Source organism: Gavialis gangeticus, unplaced genomic scaffold (assembly GCF_001723915.1).
Source record: "Gavialis gangeticus isolate Ggan-Ray unplaced genomic scaffold, GavGan_comp1, whole genome shotgun sequence".
In the NCBI taxonomy this organism is placed as follows: Eukaryota; Metazoa; Chordata; order Crocodylia; family Gavialidae; genus Gavialis; species Gavialis gangeticus.
In genome coordinates, this window is record NW_017728992.1 from 180,681,317 (window position 1) to 180,689,283 (window position 7,967).

The following is a 7,967-nucleotide window of genomic DNA, read 5'->3' on the forward strand; positions in this document are numbered from 1 at the left end:
AAATCAGAGTCCCGCAGCATCCCAGCATGCTCTGCATCCCTGGATTTGGCTGTACTCTCTGCTCCAGCAGAGCATGGCTGGTCCTGCCTCTCTGCTCCCTGGCCAGACACCAGCCCCAGAAGGGAGCAGGGAAGAGGCTTATTCACCCCCTGTCTCACCAGCAAGGACCTGTCAGGCATTTCTTCACTGGCTGCTCCAGCGGTAGAGGCTTGGCCAGCCCCAGTAGTAGCCTGGAGTGAACTGGCCAGGGAGGGGGTTTAATTCCCCCCTCCCTGTCCCACTGGCACAGAGGTCTACCCAGCACTCCCCCCTCACTGCTGCAGTGGTGGGGGCAGGGGCATGGTCAGGCACCAACCAGCATGGCTCCTGAGGCAGAGGGGGCAGGGAGGGGGGTTATTCCTCCCTCTGCCCCTGGGGGACCACAGCCAGGGTGTGCCAGCCCTGACTGCTGCCGCTGATCACTCCTTGAATGGGGTGAGCTGTGGGATAAGCCCCCTCCTGCCCTCTCCACCAAACACCAGAGGAAGGGGGGAATAATCACCCTCCCTTCCCCCTTGCCTAAAGGGGCCATTTTGACTGGCCTTTGGCCATGTGCCTGCCCCTCCCACTGGAGCAGTGAGGGGGCAGGAACCTTGATGGGGGCAGCTTCCCCTGTCATGGTGTCCAGGGACTGCAACCCTCTTCCCAGTGGGGGGCCATGAGTAGGGGGTCAGAGCTGCCATAGATTGTGCAGGGCAGGTGGTGGCACAAAGCTCAGGGGGGTGGCCATAGCCTCTCAAAATCCGCCCTCCCCTGCTACCACCGCTCACCCTGAGCAGTTTGCAGCAGCTCTGACTGCCCCGCAGTGCAGTCCCCCTGCTGGGAAGAGGCTCGCGCTCTGGGACACCATGACAGGGGCCGCAGCCCCTATTACGGTCCCCCCTCACCGCTCCAGCATCAGTGGCAGGGGCCTAGCCAGAGGCCAGCTGGCAGGGCCCCTTAGGCATGGGGGAAGGGAGGAGGGCTATTTCCCTTTCCCTCTGGCATCTGGTGGAGGGGGCAGGAGGGGGTTTATCCTGCCACTTGCCCCATGCAGGAAGTGATCGGCGGCAGTGGTCAGGGATGGCAGACCCTGGCTGTGGTCCCCCAGAGGCAGAGGGGGTGGAGGGAGAAATAAACCCAGTCCCTGCCCCCTTTGCCTCAGGGGCTATGCTAGTTGGTGTCTGGCTATGCCCTTGCCCTGGCCACCCCCCCAGCTTCCCTGCAGCTGAGGGCTGCCCCAACCTCCTGCACCGCCGCTCCAGCTCCTAGCCTGAGCCACTGCAGGCATGTGCCTGTATTTCTGTAGTTAACAGTGAATGTCTGTTCACTTGCAAATTGGTTTAATCTAGACAGGTTAGACTAACCTGGAAAGATTGAATCAATTCAGACTCTGGCTTTTTGAATGCCTATACCTAGCCTTGGTGAACAGGACAAATGACCTGTGAAATGGTATCCACTTGCAAATATTTTGGCCATTTTGGTTAAACTTCATTCAGTTGTAGGGATAATTAATTGCTATCATCATTACCATGTCACGGAAGAGCAGCAGAACGCCCTGCATTTGCTCTGAGTGTATCCCAGCTAAAACTTGAATGATGCCCCCAATATTACAGGTGTTTGGACTCCCAGAAAGAAGGGGAGTGGCTGGCTCACCTGTAGGGAAAGGTGAAGTCCTGGTGGTAGGGACTCTGCTGAAGGGTTCTCTGTATGATTTAACACCCTCCTGTGTGATAATACATCTGAATGAACACTAGGCAGGACTTGGATCTGATAATGGCTCAGATAAGTTGAGAGCCTGAAAACCCGGGTCTGACATCATACAACAGACAATACAGAAGTGATATGAAGCAGCTGTTTAGCACCACTAGAGTTCTGGTCACTGTAGCTGGGTTAGTCCCCTAAAGATCCAGATCTGATATTGCATTCAGAGACAAGAGTCTGATTGTATTGTGGCTGCACCTGGCAGTGGCTGTTCACCAAAGCTGGAGAAAATGGTTACAGAGCAGTCCCCTTTGGCACAGGACTTGCAGACCTGAAAGCACAACATGTTACCTTATGACTGAATTAGATTGGCACAGGGTAATAATTGCACTGTGAGGCAGCACAGAGGGTCAGGATTGAGCTTACACAGTCATAAGGCCTTTGGCCTGAAGAAGTATATACCTGTCTTGTACACCTTTGGAATTGCGGGGTTTGTTAACTGCTGACAAAAAAACTATAAGCAAGGTACAACAAGTAGGAAGGGAAGGGTGGGGGCATGTGAATGGGGTAGTTGCATATAGATGCTGACTTTGTTTTTTGCCAAGAGGTGCTTGCAGATGTAAAAAAAAGGGCAATTTACTTTTAACTTGGCACATTCCTGTGCTGAGCCCTGCACATGCCCAGAAGAAGCAGCACATTACTTCAACCCAGCTCTTCAGTGTCAGTAAAGATTGGGTGCTTTAGTAGGGCTTTTTTTGGTGTTTTTATCTAATAGCTGATTGAATCAGTTTTAGCTAACAGTGCCAAAAAGCTCCACTAAAGCACCTAGTCTTTACAGTTGCTGCCAAGCCGGGTTGAAGTAACACACTACTTCTGGTAAAGTACATTTTTGGGGTGTTTGTTTTAACTTTTGCAAGCTGCAGCCATGGCTCCATGGGTGCTGAGCACCCACTAACCTTTTTCAGTGCTTGAGCCCTGGAGCATCCACGGGGTTGGCACCTATGGATAGTTGCCTGCGGACATTCAGACTGGCTAGTGGGGAAATTGAGGCAAGGAGCTAATGGTAAAGCTACCATGAGGAGTGGTACTGTACTCAGGATTTGCATGTTGCATTTATTGTTGTGCTTTCCCAAACTAATTCTGTGTTCCTTTTTCCCCTTAATAACATTCCCTTTGTTTTATACACACACTCAGTGCCTGTGAGAGGGGAAGTATAACCTGTTATGGGTGCCCAGGGAAAGTATTTGGTTTTCCCAGGTTGCTGGGTGGGGGCTCAAGCCCGTGTGTTCATTAATTTTAAGAGGAACCCCTAGGTGCCTGAGCCCAGCCCTCGCTGCTGCTGGTGGCACCTGGCAGATGGACACATGAAAAAATTAACAAGAGTTTACTCACTTCAGCCATAGGAGTAAAAAGAGGAAGAGTGCACTCGGGGAAGCTGCATGATTACCTGGCATCTGAACATGGAACATTAAGAAAATAACTTCCTTGTTTGAGGTATTTGAATTCATCACTTGCAATTAAGTATGATATGGAAATTTTTTATCTTCCAGTTGATAGCAAGCCAAGTCAAAGTCAGTCTCCCAGTAGCTACAGTAAAGCAGAAAGCCTAATGATTACTCTTAAACTGATATAAGACCAGGCAAACTGCATTGCAGCCAATTAAAGTTCACTCATAAAATGCACTGTAAATGAGCAGAGAAGCTTGCTACACTGGCACAGCAGCTTTCATTTGCCAAGTGTGACATGCAAATAGATAATCCAGGTCACAGGTACCAGACACTGAGTCTAATCTCATCCGTTTCAGTAGAATTGTTTCTAATTTGAATCGGTGCGAGAGGATAACCAAGCCATAATACATTGCAAGATATAGCCAAAGACTGAATGAATTTAACTAGCTATGGTTCATGGATGTGCAGCTGGCAGGGGAAAGGCGTTTGTGTTCATGTCCACTCAGTTGCCATTCTCAGAAACAGTGCTATTCCAAGTAAGAAATATGAAATGCCCCTTTTAGCTCAGCTGTGGAATTTGGGAACAGGAACCTGGGCCCAATGCCATGATTTTAATTGATTTCAATGAGGCCTCGTACTTAGAGGGACAAGCTTTCTGTACCTTCAGAAGGGGGGACTGCTGCTTTTCTGATGCATACATAAGACTATAATGGAGAACTTCATCAAGTGAGCTAGAAAGTGCAGGATAATTCCTTCCATACCTTCTGCTCTTGTGCTGACCAAAACCTTCAGTTTAGCCTTCAGACCTCAGTGCCTGTATTATTAAATTGTATTGTATAGGCTGGGAATTATTGTGATGATCATGAATAAATAAAGGAATTGGCAGATGGGTCTTCTATGGCCAAGGATGGAAGTTGGCCAAGGAACCAAGAGCCAGGTTGTCAGTCTGGCAAAGCATCTATTGGTTTGTTCCTTCTGCCTGAAAGCTTCCAGTCTAATTTCAAGTGACAGAAAAGTAGGAAGCATAAACAGAGGAGGAAAGGGGGAGGGAAAGATGAGGTTATGAAAATAGGACTCTGTGGTTACAGAGGTTAGTTACAGCTCACGGTGGCTCCAAGGTCATCTTATAGGCTCTTTTAAGAAAAGCAAGATTTATCCTCAACCCGCTGTTGAAGTCACTGGCTGACATCAGGACCCTCAGATCCACTGTGTGTTTTGAAGGTGGTCACTGCAGTGTCAAAAGCCAGAGATTTTGAGTGAGGGTCTCAGCAGCATAAGATAGCACAGCCCCCTTGAAGTCAGGGTAGCTAGGCCGAGGATCTGACTCTTTATGTTTATGTCAGATTTAAAACAGAACAAAACTGCAAGGTTTTGCTGACAAAGAGGTGGCTCAGCTTTTGCATAGAGAAAAACACAACACCCATTCAACAGCAACATTGCTGTCTAAGAATCTGTCACAAGCTCTTCACGTTACAAGATAGGCCTGTGGAGAGGGAAGGGTGGTGATCTGATCCGAAGTTTATGAGAGGATGAACTCACTGACATTGGTAGGAAATGCGATGTAATGGCTACCATATGGCAAGAGAAAATCAGTAGGTTTGTTACAAGAATGGCTTGAATCACAGCTGAGAAACTATTGCTAAGTGAACAGGCAGACAGAAATCATCATGAGACAGAGCCAGGCACAAGCAATTAGAAAGAACTAAATTGCCAGAAGGTATTCCCAATGAAAAGAAAATTAGCATCATCAGTAAGTGGTACCCATACTATTAGCCACAATTAAGCTTAAATCAGTCCTTTGTGAGAGTGTTTAAAGTTCTCACTTAAAGGTTTTCTGTGGATTTGGAACCGGCTAACAACATTTAGAGACGTATTTTTCATTACAGTTACAGTTAGATTTTGGCTCTAGATGTTACTGTCCTCAGTTTGTAAGGAATTGTCTTCATTGCAGAAGGGACTGGGGTCCCTAACTCAAGCTGCCCATGCAAAACATTAACTCAAACATGAGGGTTTTTTGATTCTGGTTGTCTGGCCTGTCAAGAAATATGGGCTAATGAGAACACAGCTGCTGTGGGATTTTGTGCTGGGTCTACTTGTATTGAAACGGACTAACTGGGGAGTAGAGCTGGATGGAAAGTCATTTTCCTCAGTCTCTAAAAAAATGAGATTTTTGAACAGTTTTGATTTTGATGAAAACATGCCACAATGTTTCTGACTGCCATTCCCAGACTTTCTTGCTTGTGCTCCCATTTCAATGCATGAGTAGCTATAACCAGCTCACCCCCTCCTAGGCCAGACTGCTGACCAGGTTGTGTGTTTTCCTCTGCTTTTCCACCCCCCCCCCTTTATTTATTTATTTTTGTTTAATCATTTTTAAAGTCATTTTAGTTATTTCCCTAATTCCTCTCTGTATTGCCACTCATACCAGAGGTCACGTGCTCTTCAGGGTTACAGAAAATCATTGGCTTTTGCAAACACACTTACATTATGAGACTAGAGACGCAAAGCTTGGGCCAGAAAACTGCTACATCTACTGATGCAAACTGCTCCAGCATCCAGTTTTATTAGGGACTGTTTCAAGAACAGGGAGAGAAGGAGAGTTTCAAAGAACTGCTCACACAGTACCCCATTTGAGCAAGAAAAGCCAGAGGAAATGCATAGACATTTAGCTTGTCCTGTGATTCACCTTCCTTCCCTTCTGCCTTATCCCCTCCCCTGTGCTGCTCTGCAGCAACCCTTCCTCCTGAGCTATGCAAAGCTCTACAGTGTAACAGGGAGAAAGATTTGGGCTGTTTAATTTCGGAACCGAAAAGGGGGGACACGATACGTCAAAGGACACCTATTTTACGTTCTGTCTCATGATACACGAAGCCTTCCTATTTCAAGGCTGTTTTTGAAATAGAGGTAAGGTCTAGGTCTGATCAAAGGAAAAGGATCTTGCACTGTGCAAAAGTCATCTGTGCAGTACATTGCCACAGAATTTCCCCAATGCCAAACAGTCAGTGGGATTTAAAAGGGATTAGATACTGATATGAATTATGAGAAGACGCTGTTCCATCATGAGGGATTTGGGTTTTATTTTTTTAAAAGAAACATTAGAGTAGCACATTTGAAAAGCTTTCCGAGAGGGTTATTGCATGCTGCTCTGCCAGAGGGAGGCTGAGGAGCAAGGGAGAAAAGATTAATGTCGGGGAGCTGGAAAAAGAAATTTGATTCTCATCAAAGCTGCTGCCTGTCTGCGGCGCTGGACAGAACTCAAGGTTTTGCCTTGCTCCGGAGTCTGAATCTGCTGCAGGGGGTTTATGGTGAAGGGAAAGGGAACTGAATTAGAGGAAAAGCTATAGTTAGGGCTAGGGAAAGTCATGTTGCCATGATGTATGTACCTCTCTAATGGGTCAGTTCAGTGTGTTTCAATCTAATGAAGGTCATTGTTATCATGGCGTGTTAAATCGGAGTAGTGCTTGAGACCACAAAATAACCCTGCTCACTTTGCCTGATTACAGCGTACATTTTCTCTTATTAATCAGAAGCTCTGTATTGTCTATTCCTGTAATGCTTTCAGAAATGTGTTAAGACTGATTTCTCACTCTTATTCTTATTTTTGTGTTTCCCCTGCACACAGATTGTTCCAGTCTCACTTCCTCATTGGGCAGAGTACCTTTTTACATCTATGGGGTCTTTTAGTGTCTGGAAAACAGGCTTTTATGATGAGTGATTTCATTCTTACGCTCCATTTATCACTATTTTATCTTACTAAAATGCAGAACAACAAAAAAGCAATCTAAATATACAGACTCAGCATGTATTTTTAAAAGAAATAAATACACTTTCTTGGAAGAGGGACCCATTGGGTAACTATAAATTTAGGGAAAGTTTAAAAAAAAATAAAAGCCAGACAAACAGCAATGTAATCCTGCATATATCAATAAACCTCAAATAGCTCCATTTTAGGCATACATAGCTGACGCTTGACTTAAATCCAGGCTATGTTAGAACTATATTAGTAGCACAGAATTATGGACTGCAAAATGTAGAGATAACTCCAACTGAACTGAAATTTCACATTAGTAAAAAAAAAAAGAAGAAAGCTTAAAATAAAACAGGTTAAATTGGTATCTGTCTGTGTTAAGCCACTTTAGCCCATGTATTAAGAGGATAGACAGTGCCATCAGAATAGCAAAGACTGACTTCTGGGTGTGTAACAGGAAGGAAATAATATTTTTTTGTCCAATGGAAAAAAATAGAAAGATTTGCCCACCCTGCTGCTAAAAATGCAGAATAATTATCAGCTGAGGTAAGTGCACTTCTGAACGAAATGTACACATGCTCACGCCATGCCATAAGAACACCTATTTTCAAATGGACCTTGTCATAACAGGCAGGTAAATTTTTCCTCAGGTACAAAGTTTTAAAACAAGTAAGGGTGATAAGAGTACAGATACTTCTCTTTTTGATTAAAGTTTAATGTTTCATGGGGAGCTCTTCTGTATCTAGTTAATTGATCAAAACAGCCAGAGTAAGTAGATTTTTGCTTTTTGATGCTTTGGAGTCCACTGGGATAAGCTTTAAATGTTTCTTGATTCTAAATGAGGTTAAAATGTGACAAGTGGATCTGCAGTAGTGTTTCCTACACTTCACATACAATCTCCAAACCATAACCACTCAAATCAACAGAGCCAAACTCAGAAGACCCTGCCCTGACCTGCTACAATACCAAGCCCATACCAAAGACAACCAAAACCCTGGAGTTCTCACTTGCAGACCCCAGATTGAAAACCTAAAACATAATTAATGACT

General features: G+C 45.3%; 1 long non-coding RNA gene across 1 annotated transcript; it reads left to right on the plus strand.

Annotated features, from left to right (window-relative positions):
- The first annotated feature begins 3,122 nt into the window (after positions 1–3,122).
- Positions 3,123–7,007, plus strand: LOC109299916. The gene is made up of 2 exons (XR_002098057.1): positions 3,123–3,216; positions 6,793–7,007. It is a non-coding gene; the product is annotated as an uncharacterized LOC109299916 (long non-coding RNA).
- The last annotated feature ends 960 nt before the right edge of the window (positions 7,008–7,967 follow it).